The 14,737-nt window shown below is 48.0% G+C and overlaps 1 protein-coding gene across 1 annotated transcript in view; it reads right to left on the bottom strand.

Moving 5' to 3' along the window:
• Positions 1 to 14,737, bottom strand: part of PDHX (pyruvate dehydrogenase complex component X) — a 146,230-nt gene that overhangs the window by 100,810 nt on the left and 30,683 nt on the right. The gene's annotated exons all lie outside the window — the stretch shown is intronic.

A 14,737-nucleotide genomic window follows, 5' to 3' on the forward strand; every position in this document is an offset into this window, starting at 1 on the left:
CGCCATGTTTTCCATCACAGCGATCGCAGGTGACCTCACCAGCCCTGAAAAAGGCCACGACATGCCTGCGTTTCCCGCACCACTCCCAACCTACGCTGCGTCACCACCCCCAAACACCCGCCCGTTGTCAATCACTATGCGATCGCATTATGCCGGGATGCGATCGCATTGTGAAAGTCCACGCACGTGTGATGCGGTTGCCGCGCACGCACAGTTGTCCGATAATCGGTCGATCTGCATTTTAACAATTTTCTGACTGAATCTGAATAAGGGCCGTATCAAAGAATAATAAATTGCTTGGTTTTAGATTTATAAAGACTTTGCTAAGTTTATCTAATGGAGCCTGTAAGATTGCTTACAGAGTTTAGCATTCAGTGGAGGTACCATTGTTTGTCACCTCTTCCCCATTATGCTGCTATAGAATTTTTATCAGTATCATTATGTGATAATATATATATCTATCTTGCTCTATATTTGGGATGCGGTGTAAAGGGGACTACCAATTATTACCCAGGGCCAGGTTTGTTGGACGGGTCTGGGTCAGCTGCTGAGAGGGACAAACGTACCTCTTTGCAGTCTGTGCCACATAGTATTATTTGCATTTTCTGGGGAGAGACCAGCAGCCGGGCCCCGTATATATCTAGATATCTCTATAATATTAGAATGTTTTATTTTATATATATTTTTATATATATATATATATATATATATATATATATATACACACACACACATACATATATACACACACACACACCAACATAATTATCAGGTCCATTGTGAATTACTCATTACAGAGGGGGTGACCAGTAGCCAGTAATGGAGGACAGTGAAACCTATAAGTGTAGAAATATCCATTGCAAGCTCTAAAATCTAGAGGTAGGGCCCCAGCAATGAAGGGTTAAACGTACACCATCTCTCAATCTGTACCTTTAAAAACAAAACACAACTTCAGCAATAAATCAGAACATTGTTCGGAAACTCTTCAGCGACTCCATCTAGCATCCAGCGCGCAGGGGCAGGAGAGTCGCATTTGTCTCCATCAGTGTTTGTGTTTTACACCCACTGCTTGGGGTCTATTAATTGTAGAAGCATAGATGCCTGGCCCGCCTGACCCTGATAACGGGATTTCTTCTCCACAAGAAGGGGTGTGTAATTAGCAGACAGTCCCTTGCACAGTGCACCCCCGCCCATAGTGTAGCAGCCGTATGGACTATCCGCGGAGCAGCATGCCAAGTGTTACACCTGCTGAGCAAACACTGTAATTGGATTACCAGGATTATATGTAACCAGTCTTAGCAGGTCAAAAGCACAGAATCTCCTAGGGATGGCACATGCCAGCGAGAGAGAGGCGCTATATATGGGGTTATTTCAGTGACCTCTGCTCCCATCTCTTCTGGGCACGTTCTACCCTCCCTGGGAATTGCCCCTCATCACCCCAGCCAGCTATCTGCCGCTATGGTGGGGGCAGGAGGTCAGTCAGCTTGCATAATAGGACATCAGGGTGACCTTCACTGCTCCCCGGCTGCAGAAGCCCTTTCCCAGCACCTAGAACGCTGGATGCGTCTCATCACAAATTCGTTGTTTTTTTTAACCAGGATTACACCCATTTTCCTTTCATTTTTAACCTATAAACACAAAATAAAATGAACCTTGTTAATTACGCAGACACCAATGTGAGACTTGCCATCTGTCCATGCAAACGCATGTATCACCTCTATGGCGCAGGACACGACGCACATGGGTAAAACATGGCTACCGAAGCGGCAGGTAATGCTGGGCACAAATGCTGCAGTGTCGGCAGCGATATCTGTCACAATTAAATGAAGGCGTTGCCTGGTGATAATCCTTGTGACACCAATCACACCCATCGGGAAAACCGTACAGAAGAGGACTACGATTGGCCTGTGGGATATGCCGGAAATGGTAAGAGCAGTAGGACTGAATGCACGTTGGACGCCTAGGGTTACCATGGTTGACTGAATTCCCTCATTGATACCGTCAAGCAGGTCTTAGGCCTAGCATCAAGATCCATAGCTGTAATTTGGGCAGTCAGGGTGGGGTCCTGTTACAAGAATTGCAAGTTAGAGTAATGGAAATACTAGAATGACATCTCAAAACCCGGTGATCCCAGATACTTCTAATCCAGATGTAGAACGGATGCAAATATAGGTGCGAAATTAACGTTCACCATCCATCTTCAATAACAAGCGTGCACACCAGCGACACGCAGAGTCCATCATTGCTGTATGAATAATAAAAAGATAAAGGACAGAACAGGACAAACAGTTGCACAGTGCACTTGTGTGTCCTGTTCTGTCCTTTATCTTTATAAAGTGACCCGATACTAGGTAGCTGAATATACTCCTATATGACAGCCTGTACCCCAGCAGGTCTATCTCCTCGGCGAATGCTTGTGAGATGTACTAACAACATCAAATCTCCTGGAGGACGCCAGACGAATCTATAGACGCTGTGTAAATGAACGAAAGAGCAGGGGTTTTACCAGACCAGCAACACACAGCCCTGGAAGCCATCAGAGCAGAACACGACTAGTGGGCGCACCTGATAAGGGTGGAGAATTGGGTTCTCCAGGTATTATATATAGAGGGCACATTTTATACGGATTCCTCAGAAAGGATCAATCATAGACACATTGCCCCCTAGTAGCCGATTACCATGATAAAAAAAGGCACAATGTTGCTTTTGAATGCATGTGGCTATTATTAGTGGCAGAGTGACAGTACCTGTGCCACACGTGTAATGACGGAATGACACATTACCAGAGGCCAGCGAGGAGAGAACAGTCACGCTGCTCCCGGCAGGTTGTAGTGAATGAATGGCTGAACACGTCAGCTGGATACAGAGGCACCAAGTGATGCCGCTGCATGCACTCTTAAACTCCGCAACGGCGAGCTCCGGCGGCTGAGAAGGTGGAACAAGAACGCAACAAGAAACCTCATCGTCTTTCTGACCCAGTGGGTACATTTACTAACGCTTCTAAAGGGAGAGATAGATGTTACCCTAGCAACCAATCACTTTCTATAGTGTACAGGATAAAGGAGAGCTAGAATCAGATTCTATTGTACAGCAACTCTAACGTCTGAATGAGCGACTCAAGGGCTTCTGTGTGTTCTACTTCTGTGTGACTTCTCCATTTCCCGTCTTGCCCATCATAAATTTAGCACAGCTACGATCAACTCGGAATGACCCCCTATAGTCCAATGTTTCTCCATCATTGATGGCAGAGAGGGTCCACCAGGAGCGGTTGTTCTTCCTACTCCTGGTGCAATGATTTGCCATATGCAGTTGCGATTACATGTTAATATGGGCAGAAGTTAACCCATGCAAAAGGACGCCCACTACGATTGCATTTGTGTACGGCAATGTATGATTGCAGATACATCGATAACATCGTCACACATCGGGTCACCACGCAGAGTCTGAGTGCCTCTGAAGATGCGCACACTGCGCTGCTCTCCCAGGACGCACAGGCCTCTCCAGTAGCAAGTGTGATTGCAGCTGCTAATACATGCATGCCCAGAGAACGCCGTCCGAACGGTCATGACGCACCTGCATTCGATTGACCACTCCCCATTGCCACCCCCAAATGCTGACTTCCCGTCACTCCCTGTGAGACTATAAAATCTTGCTGTGACCGCACTTGCGAATCACTCGCTGCGTGTGCGCACTGTGGCTCGGATGCATGCACAGTGTGATAACATCAATCGATATGCGTACAATCGCCGCTTTGCGTCCACACCTGAATAACCGCCACAGGAGACAGGGCCTGTAACTCCGCCGCTTAGTCACAGCCCCTTTCCCCAATTGGCCACCGCACATACCGCCACCCTTTTATATGCCTGTTAGCCACCGTATCCCGCAAGCAGTGACGGCCATTGATAAAGTTTTGGCCCTGATGTAAAGCATTGATGGTACTACAGGTGGAGACCATTTCTCTTTGAAGCCTACCCCCCACCTCCCCCAGCCTCCGTAGCCCACCTCCCCCAGCTTCCGTAGCCCACCTCCCCAGCTTCCGTAGCTCACCTGCCCCAGCCTCCGTAGCCCACCTCCCCCAGCCTCCGTAGCCCATATGTAACAGGCTGCAGGTTTATGGTCCTAGTGTGATTTCGGAGAGATGTCCACTAGATTTAAAGCAGCAATTTATTTTAAAGCAAAAAGAGCTTCTATCTCACCAAAATCATCCTAGCAGCCTATTACACGTGGGTCTTTGGGTTCACCCATGGCTCCTATAGATTGAAAGCTTTCACTAACAGAGCCCACTATCATATGTATTCTCTACAGCAGGCTTTCCCAACCACGGTCCTCAAGGCACACTAACAGTGCAGGTTTTAGTGATATCCAGGCTTCAGCACAGGTGACTTAATTAGTACCTCAGTTATTTTGATTTAACCATCTGTGCTGCAGCCTGGATATCACTAAAACCTGCACTGTTGGTGTGCCTTGAGGACCGTGGTTGGGAATGCCTGCTCTACAGTATGCGCATTGTTGTACTGTAGACTTTAGCCCTTTGTACATCACCACAGCCTGTGTGGCACCAAATAAACGATAACAAAGAATGGAGCTTTTATGCCAAGCAAATAGCTTTACAATGATACCAGAGATACGTCTTTCTATACAGATAGCCACAAAGGCCGAGAGTAAATGGTGTGGGGAAAAATATATATACACAGCAAAAATAATATTTTGTAGAGAAATATTAAATTATTTTATGGTACATGCGTCACCCTGCCCCAATCTGGGGACTGCAGGCTGTGTATCACAGGCCTCGTGTACACAGATGAAAGGTCTGCCAGCTGACAGTCCCCTGTTATCACCTTAATGTTTTCCCAACACTACCCTATCCTGGCAACCTACTGAGGGCTGACCTCATTAAATCAGGTTCCCTACAGCATGAAGGTAACACAGATAAAGGAATTCCACTGTGACAATAACTGGTCGGCTTCTGCCATCTAGTGGTTACAAACGGTATAATAAATTGACAAACTGCATAACCAACGCAGACTATAGGGCTCATGTAGAATGCATGGGGAATTTACATAAAAAGACAGGCGCAAAATGCACGCTAAAATAAAATAGGATGCATTCTGTGCAGTTTGCAGAGCGAGGTGATCTGCAAGAGGAACATATGCGCCAGATTTACGCCATGATAAAACCGTAGTATGAGCATTTGGCTCACATCAGGAGATGCGTGTAACTATGGCAGCAGGGATTGCTGACGTTACACCATATAATTCATATACAATATAGTACTTTAATGAAGGGTCATGCACAAGGCATTCTGGGGAAAAAAATAAGATTTTAAACCTACCGGTAAATCTTTTTCTCCTAGTCCGTAGAGGATGCTGGGGACTCCGTAAGGACCATGGGGTATAGACGGGCTCCGCAGGAGACATGGGCACCAAAAAGAACTTTTAGTATGGGTGTGCACTAGCTCCTCCCTCTATGCCCCTTTTCCAGACCTCAGTTAGAGAAACTGTGCCCAGAGGAGACGGACAGTACGAGGAAAGGATTTTTGTTAATCTAAGGGCAAGATTCATACCAGCCCACACCAATCACACCGTATAACTTGGAATATACGCAACCAGTTAACAGTATGAACAAAAAACAGCATCAGTCAAAGACCGATCTCAACTGTAACATAACCCTTATGTAAGCAACAACTATATACAAGTCTTGCAGATTTAGTCCGCACTGGGACGGGCGCCCAGCATCCTCTACGGACTAGGAGAAAAAGATTCACCGGTAGGTTTAAAATCTTATTTTCTCTTACGTCCTAGAGGATGCTGGGGACTCCGTAAGGACCATGGGGATTATACCAAAGCTCCAGACCGGATGGGAGAGTGCGGATGACTCTGCAGCACCGATTGAGCAAATGCGAGGTCCTCATCAGCCAGGATATCAAACTTGTAGAATTTTGCAAAAGTGTTTGAACCCAACCAAGTAGCTGCTCAGCAAAGTTGTAATGCCGAGACGCCTCGGGCAGCCGCCCAAGAAGAGCCCACCTTCCTAGTGGAATGGGCCTTTACCGAATTTGGTACCAGCAATCCAGCCGTAGAATGAGCCTGCTGAATCGTGTTACAGATCCAGCGAGCAATAGTCTGCTTAGAAGCAGGAGTGCCAACCTTGTTGGCTGCATACAGGACAAACAGAGCCTCTGTTTTTCTAACCCAAGCCGTCCTGGCTACATACATTTTTAAGGCCCTGACTACATCCAGGGACTTGGAGTCCTCCAAGTCAGCCGTAGCCACAGGGACAATAGGTTGGTTCATATGAAATGAAGAAACCACCATAGGCAAAAATTGAGGACGAGTCCTCAACTCTGCTCTATCCACATGGAAAATCAAATAGGGGCTCTTGTGAGACAAGGCCGCCAATTCGGACACCTGCCTTGCAGATGCCAAGGCCAATAACATGACCACCTTCCAAGTTAGAAATTTTAATTCAACCGTTTGAAGAGGTTCAAACCAGTGAGATTTTAGGAACCTTAACACCACGTTAAGGTCCCATGGTGCCACTGGGGGCACATAAGGAGGCTGGATGTGCAGCACTCCCTTCACAAAAGTCTGGACTTCTGGGAGAGAAGACAATTCCTTCTGAAAGAATATAGACAGGGCCGAAATCTGTACCTTAATGGAGCCTAACTTCAGGCCCATATCCACTCCTGTCTGTAGAAAAGTGGAGAAAACAGCCCAGATGGAAATCTTCCGTAGAAGCATTCTTGGCTTCACACCAAGATACATACTTCCTCCAGATACGGTGATAATGTTTTGCCGTCACCTCCTTCCTAGCCTTTATCAGAGTAGGGATGACTTCCTCCGCAATACCTTTCTCAGCTAGGATTCGGCGTTCAACCGCCATGCCGTCAAACGTAACCGCGGTAAGTCTTGGAACACGCAGGGTCCCTGCTGCAACAGGTCCTCCCTGAGAGGAAGAGGCCAGGGATCTTCTGTGAGCATTTCCTGAAGATCTGAATACCAGGCCCTTCGAGGCCAATCTGGAACAATGAGTATTGTCTGCACTCTTTTTCGTCTTATGAGTCTCAATATTTTTGAGATAAGAGGAAGAGGAGGGACCACATAGACCGACTGAAACACCCATGGTGTCACCAGGGCGTCCACCGCTACTGCCTGAGGGTCCCTTGACCTGGCACAATACCTCCGAAGCTTCTTGTTGAGGCGTGACGCCATCATGTCTATTTGAGGAAGTCCCCAACGACTTGTTACCTCTGCAAAAACTTCTTGATGAAGTCCCCACTCTCCCGGATGGAGATCGTGTCTGCTGAGGAAGTCTGCTTCCCAGTTGTCCACTTCCGGAATGAAGACCGCTGACAGAACACTTACGTGATTTTCCGTCCAGCGAAGAATCCTGGTGGTTTCCGCCATTGCCACTCTGCTCCTTGTCCTGCCTTGGCGGTTTACATGAGCCACGGCTGTGACGTTGTCTGATTGAATCAGCACCGGTAGGTCGCAAAGAAGATTCTCCGCTTGTCGTAGGCCGTTGTATATGGCCCTCAATTCCAGCACGTTGATGTGTAGACAAGCCTCCTGACTTGACCATAGTCCCTGAAAATTTCTTCCTTGCGTGACTGCTCCCCATCCTCGGAGGCTCGCGTCCGTAGTTATCAGAACCCAGTCCTGAATGCCGAACCTGCGACCCTCTAGAAGGTGAGCACTCTGCAGCCACCACAGGAGGGACACCCTGGCCCTGGGGGACAGGCTTATCTTCTGATGTATGTGTAGATGGGACCCGGATCAATTGTCCAGAAGGTCCCACTGAAATGTCCTCGCATGGAACCTGCCGAAAGGGATGGCCTCGTAAGCTGCCACCATTTTCCCCAGAACTCGAGTGCATTGATGAACAGACACTCTTTTTGGTTTTAACAGGTCTCTGACCATGTTCTGGAGGTCCTTGGCTTTTTCCATTGGGAGAAAAACCCTCTTCTGTTCCGTGTCCAGAATCATGCCTAGGAATGATAGTCGAGTCGTTGGAACCAATTGTGACTTTGGCAGATTGAGAATCCAACCGTGCTGTTGTAGCACTCTCAGGGAGAGCGACACGCTCTTCAGCAATTGATCTCTCGATCTCGCTTTTATCAGGAGATCGTCCAAGTACGGGATAATTGTGACTCCCTGCCTGCGCAGGAGCACCATCATCTCCGCCATCACCTTGATGAAAATCCTCGGTGCCGTGGAAAGCCCAAACGGCAACGTCTGAAACTGGTAATGACAGTCCTGTACAGTGAATCTCAGGTACTCCTGATGAGGAGGATATATGGGGACATGAAGGTATGCATCCTTTACGTCCAGTGACACCATAAAATTCCCCCCTTCCAGACTGGATATCACAGCCCGGAGTGATTCCATCTTGAATTTGAACTTTTTCAAGTACAGGTTTAGGGATTTTAGATTTAAAATGGGTCTGACCGAACCATCCTGCTTCGGGACCACGAACAGGGTTGAATAGTACCCTTTTCCCTGTTGGACCAGGGGAACCTTGACAATCACTTGCTGTTGACACAGCTTTAGAATTGCAGCCAATACTACTTCCCTTTCCGGGGGAGAAACTGGCAAGAGGGGGCACCTCTTCGAATTCCAGTTTGTAGCCTTGGGATACAATTTCCATCGCCCAAGGATCCACGTCTGAAAGAACCCAGACCTGGCTGAAGAGTCGAAGACATGCCCCCACCGGCGCGGACTCCCTCCCTCAGTGGAGCCCCAGCGTCATGCAGTGGATTTAGCAGAAGCCGGGGAGGACTTCTGCTCCTGGGAACTAGCCGAAGCTGGCGTTCTCTTTCCTCTACCCTTACCTCTGGCGAGGAAGGAGGAGCCCCGACCTCTTCTGGACTTATGCGACCGAAAGGGCTGCATCTGATATTGGGGGTCATTCCGAGTTGTTCGCTCATTATTTTTTTGTCGCAACAGAGCGAATAGTCGCTAATGCGCATGCGCAATGTCCGCAGTGCGACTGCGCCAAGTAAATTTGCTATGCAGTTAGGAATTTTACTCACGGCATTACGAGGTTTTTTCTTCGTTCTGGTGATCGTAATGTGATTGACAGGAAGTGGGTGTTTCTGGGCGGAAACTGGCCGTTTTATGGGAGTGTGTGAAAAAACGCTACAGTTTCAGGAAAAAACGCGGGAGTGGCTGGAGAAACGGAGGAGTGTCTGGGCGAACGCTGGGTGTGTTTGTGACGTCAAACCAGGAACGACAAGCACTGAACTGATCGCAGATGCCGAGTAAGTCTGGAGCTACTCAGAAACTGCTAAGAAGTGTCTATTCGCAATTCTGCTAATCTTTCGTTCGCAATTTTAATATGCTAAGATTCACTCCCAGTAGGCGGCGGCTTAGCGTGCGCAAAGCTGCTAAAAGCAGCTTGCGAGCGAACAACTCGGAATGACCCCCATTGTGGAGTTCTCTTTTACTGTGGGGGAACAAAAGCAAAAAAGTAGATTTACCTGCGGTAGCTGTGGAAACCAGGTCCGCGAGACCATCCCCAAATAAAACTTCACCCTTGTAAGGTAAAACCTCCATATGCTTCTTTGAGTCTGCATCACCCGTCCATTGGCGGGTCCACAGGGCTCGTCTAGCAGAAATCGCCATGGCGTTGGCTCTCGAACCTAGCAGCCCAACGTCTCTCTGAGTGTCTCTCATATATAAGACTGCTTCTTTAATGTGACCTAAGGTCAATAAAATGGTATCCCTGTCTAGGGTATCAATGTCAGCTGACAAGGTATCTGTCCAAGTTGCAACTGCGCTACATACCCATGCCGATGCAATTGCTGGTCTGAGTAAAGCACCCGTATGCGTATAAATAGATTTTAAGGTAGTCTCCTGTCTGCGATCAGCAGGATCCTTGAGGGTTGCCGTGTCTGGAGACAGCAGCGCCACCTTCTTGGACAGACGCGTTAAAGCCTTGTCCACCCTGGGCGAAGATTCCCACAGCACCCTATCCTGTGCAGGGAAAGGGTACGCCATAAGAATCCTCTTGGGAATCTGCAGTTTTTTGTCTGGAGTTTCCCAAGCTTTTTCAAATAACTCGTTCAGCTCATGAGATGGGGGAAAGGTAACCTCAGGTCTCTTTTCCTTATACATGCACACTCTCGTGTCAGGGACAGAGGGGTCATCAGTTATATGCAAAACATCTTTTATTGCAATAATCATATAATGAATACTTTTGGCCACCCTTGGGTGTAACCTCGCGTCATCGTAGTCGACACTGGAGTCAGAATCCGTGTCAGTATCAGTGTCTGCTACTTGGGATAGGGGACGTTTTTGAGACTCTGAAGGGCCCTGTGACACCGTCGAAGCCGTGGATTGACTCCCTGCTTTTTCCCTGGACTCTGCTTTGTCCAATCTCTTATGTAATAAGGTCACATTTGCATTTAAAACATTCCACATGTCCATCCAATCATGAGTCAGCGTTGCTGACGGAGAAACCACAATCATCTGCTCCACCTCCTCCTTAGATGAGCCTTCCGCTTCAGACATGCAGACACACGCGTACCGACACCCCCACACACACAGGGATATAGTTATAAGGAGACAGATCCCCAATAAGGCCCTTTGGAGAGACAGAGAGAGAGTATGCCAGCACACACCCAGCGCCAACTGACACTGGAAACAGAATTCCCAGATAAACAGAGTATATATATATATATATATATATATATATATATATATATATATATACACAAGAATGATGTCCGGCACTGCAATCAACCACTAATCAGCTCGTCTGGGTGCCCCTCCAAGAAGTAATATGGAATGGGGTGTGATGGATGGCACTCCAGCATGTAGGTAAATCAAACAAAAGACCAGAATGGTAGCCAACGTTTCGGAGCTGTGCCCCTTTATCAAGACTTCAACCAGGCAGAGGCATTCGCATAAGTGAGATGCCGTCGTTACTCACTGTGTGCACACGCACAGTATGGCTCCTACGCACACTGCACAAGGGCTTCAGTATACGAACGCTTCGCTGATGCGTTCCATACTGAATTATGCCACAAGTCATCTGTGGCCAAGCGTGGATATAGTTAAAACCTGGACAGTTGGGGTGCCTTGAGGACTGGATATAACAAAAATGTCCTCTGCCATCTTATGGAAGCACTGTCTCCTGTTGGGATGGGGGGCGGGAAATGGTTTACATTAACAATGGTCTTCCTTCCCAAAGTGTCTGTAGTCCCACAGCAGGACCCCCGCAGATGCGGAGTAATGTACCGCTGCTGGAATCTTTGCACCATGGGCATAACTCAGAGTTGATCACAGCAGCAAATTTGTTAGCAGTTGGGCAAAACCATGTGCCTAATTCAGATCTGATCGTAGTCTTGCAAAATTTTGCAGGGCTATGATCAGGCACAGACATATGGAGGGGATGCCCAGCACAAGGCTACCCCCCCCCCACCCCTCCCCCAGCAGAAGTACAAAAGCATATCACAGCGGCGATGCTTTTGTACTTCAGGAGTAGCTCCTGCGCGCTGGCCGGGAGCTACTCGTCACTGCCCGGGTTGCAGCGGCTGCGTGTGACGTCACGCAGCCACCGCGGCCCACCACCGGCATGACTGCGTTGGCCAGACCACACACTCTCCCGCACAGCGAACGCCTCTGCCTATCAGGTAGAGGCGATCGCTAGGCTACGACAGCTGTTGGCCGTCAGCCATACGCCGGAGCACATGCGCACTCCAGGCCCGATCGCTGCTGCGCAAAAAAACAAAGCACAGCAGCGATCGGGTCTGAATGACTCCTCATGTGCACTGCAGGGGGGGCAGATGTAACATGTGCAGAAAGAGTTAGATTTGGGTGGGGTGTGTTCACTTCAAACTGATATCTAAATTGCAGTGTAAAAATAAAGCAGCCAGTATTTACCCTGCACAGAAACAATATAACCAACCAAATCTAACTCTCTCTGCACATGTTACATCTGCCTCCCCTGCAGTGCAACATGGTTTTGCCCAACTGCAAACAAATTTGCTGCTGCGATCAACTCTGAATTACTCCCTATGGCTCAGCAAAGAAGTTGAACCACGGCAGCGGCACCGGTCTGAGTTAGAGTTTATATTCCCACTCTGGACTGCAGGACGCGTTTTACTCCTTACTGATTTTGTCAAGGATAATTAGTTAAAACAAATTCCCTCCACCCAATCAAATTGACACTGTTGTTTTGGCACAGACAGCGCTTTCTCCTGGTACTGAGCAAATATTATTTACTGTATTTGTAGGAAAAAAATGAAATCCAAAATGCAGTAACTTTCACACATTTAATATAGAATTTTAACATTTTTAAATGTGTGATGATTGCTGGGACACCAAATCATACTTTCCTCCTCTCCCAGAATGTCCAGGAGACTGTAGAATTTCGGGGAGCTCCCCCCGGACACCCAGGAGAGAAGACCATCCTCCAGAATCCTGCCCACTTCCCCAGTGGGTGGTCAGTGGGTTTGGCGACACTGTGTGGCACACATCTTAGTAAAATGAAAAGGTCAGCAAGTATGTACAGTGCCAAATGTCTACTTTATTGTAATCAGAATCTACCTCTGAAAATTAAAAGTATAAAAAAAGTCTGTTTATTTTATCATTCCCTACTGTGATATAATTCAGGGATGGATAACTGTAGAGCAGAGCTGCAATCAGCGGGCATCTGTACGATGACCATCGGCTGCGGCACTAGCTTAGCGCCCACCTGTGAATCCATCAGTGTCTTCAACTTTTTGATGAATGGGAATTTTATATTAAATGTTTCTTTACTGCATTGTGGTGATACAGATTTGTTTATTAGAGAAGTGTTTATTAGTAAATAAGCAGAGTGTGTTTCACTAGTTTGTCTATTGTTCTATCATGTAACAGGTTTGTTTATTATTAGTCTGTTTACGGTGTAACCTGGATTGTGTGTATGTCTGGTGTAACGTTCTATGATGTGACTGTATAAAAGGAGTCCTATACAATAGCATTGACTGCTTCCTCTTCTACTGCACGTGGCAACGCCAAGAACCCAAAGATGGTCAGAGTGCTGGGGCTACTCGGAGATCATTTGTACCATTGACACTTAACCGAAAATGTTGTTTGTTAATCTACTTTCGTTATGTGGTCTCGTGTGCATATATTACCGGAATCTTGGTAACAGACGCTGAAGTGCCAAAAGTCATGGTATAGGTGCTGCGGTTAACACATAGGCCCCTGGATAAGTACCTGGAACTATGGGTTAATGCGCACACAGCACCTGCGATAAGGGCACATACCACAAATTTCTGTTCCAGCCCCCTCAGGTTCAAACAGAAATCCACACTAAGGGGTCATTCCGACCCGATCACTCGCTGCAGTTTGCCGCAGCGCAGCGATCGGGTGGGAACTGCGCATGCGCCGCAGTGCACCGGCGCATGGCAGCAGTCATTGCCTAGCGATCGCATCTGAGGCAGAGGCGGCCGCTGGGCGGGAGGGGGCTGGACGGTGGCGTTAAGCCGCCATCTAGGGGGCGCGGTCCGGCCAACACAGGCGTGGCCAGAGGGTTGGGGGGGGGGGGGGGGCGGGCCGCGGCGGCTGCGTGACATCATACGCAGCCGCTGCGGGCCGGGGAACGACGAGTAGCTCCCGGCCAGCACGCTAAAGCTGCGCTGGTTGGGAGCTACTCTTGAAGTGCAAAGGTATCACCGCTGTGCGATGCCTTTGCACTTCTGCAGGGGGGAGGGCGGCACCGATATGCGGGGCGGACTAGCCCCCCGGCATGTCAGTGTGAATAATCGTAGCTGTGCTAAATTTAGCACAGCTACGATCAACTCGGAATGACCCCCTAAGTGCAGCCTGCGGAACTATCACGGGTTGTAATTGAATAGCATTAGTGTGACGTTAAATACCGTGGCTAATTGAATCCGGTCCCAAAGATTTGACCTAAACTATTTCCGCCGCTGCAGCTTTGATTCCATCTCATCCCCCGAGCCGACTCACTGAAGATAATGATACAAAACAGTAATTCAACCCCATAGCTACGAACGAGTGCGACTCATCATCCGATATACATAAAAACTGGACAATAGAGCGTACGTACTGGATTACAGGTGGAGAGTACTATGTACAGCGGCGGCGCAGAATGAGGAGGTCACTGAACCCACTGCTATGCAGAAGGAAAAAAATGCAAAGCAGTAGATGGGTGGGGGGGATGTAAGTCCCCTAAATGCCGCAACTGGGGACCAGTCCAGCTGGGAGAACTCTCGTTTCAAAGAGGCATCCCTTATAGTAAAATCATGGAGTCCAGAGGTGCCACAGAATTCTGGCTGCCATTAATTCAGGGGCCCCCACATCTGCAAGAGGGCAGTCCCCCTTCTCTAATGACGCGGCACAATACTAGTCATTGATCACCATGCAATTATAGACTTGCAGTCAGGTAAACATACGTTTTTCATACATGGGAGGACACGAAATGTGCCGTACCATCCCAAAATGGCTGCACAAGTGAGGGGCGCCCTCTTCCCAATGATAACCTCCCTTATTTGTTATGGATGGATGATTACGTGTGATTACTATAAAATAGATTTAAAAAACCCCAAAACAAAATACTTTTTACTTTCTAGAAGGAGCAAAATGCCTAATGCTATTTTCTGAAGATTCAATGTCTTCTGGGAATAAGATGGTATAAGGTCGGAATGCAACGAGCGCAAACAAGGAAGAATAGGCTTAGGGGTGAGAAAATACCCAACAGCGAGAGCTTAATTATTCAAGATCCAAAC

The sequence above is a fragment of the Pseudophryne corroboree genome, chromosome 11, assembly GCF_028390025.1.
Source record: "Pseudophryne corroboree isolate aPseCor3 chromosome 11, aPseCor3.hap2, whole genome shotgun sequence".
NCBI lineage: Eukaryota > Metazoa > Chordata > Amphibia > Anura > Myobatrachidae > Pseudophryne > Pseudophryne corroboree.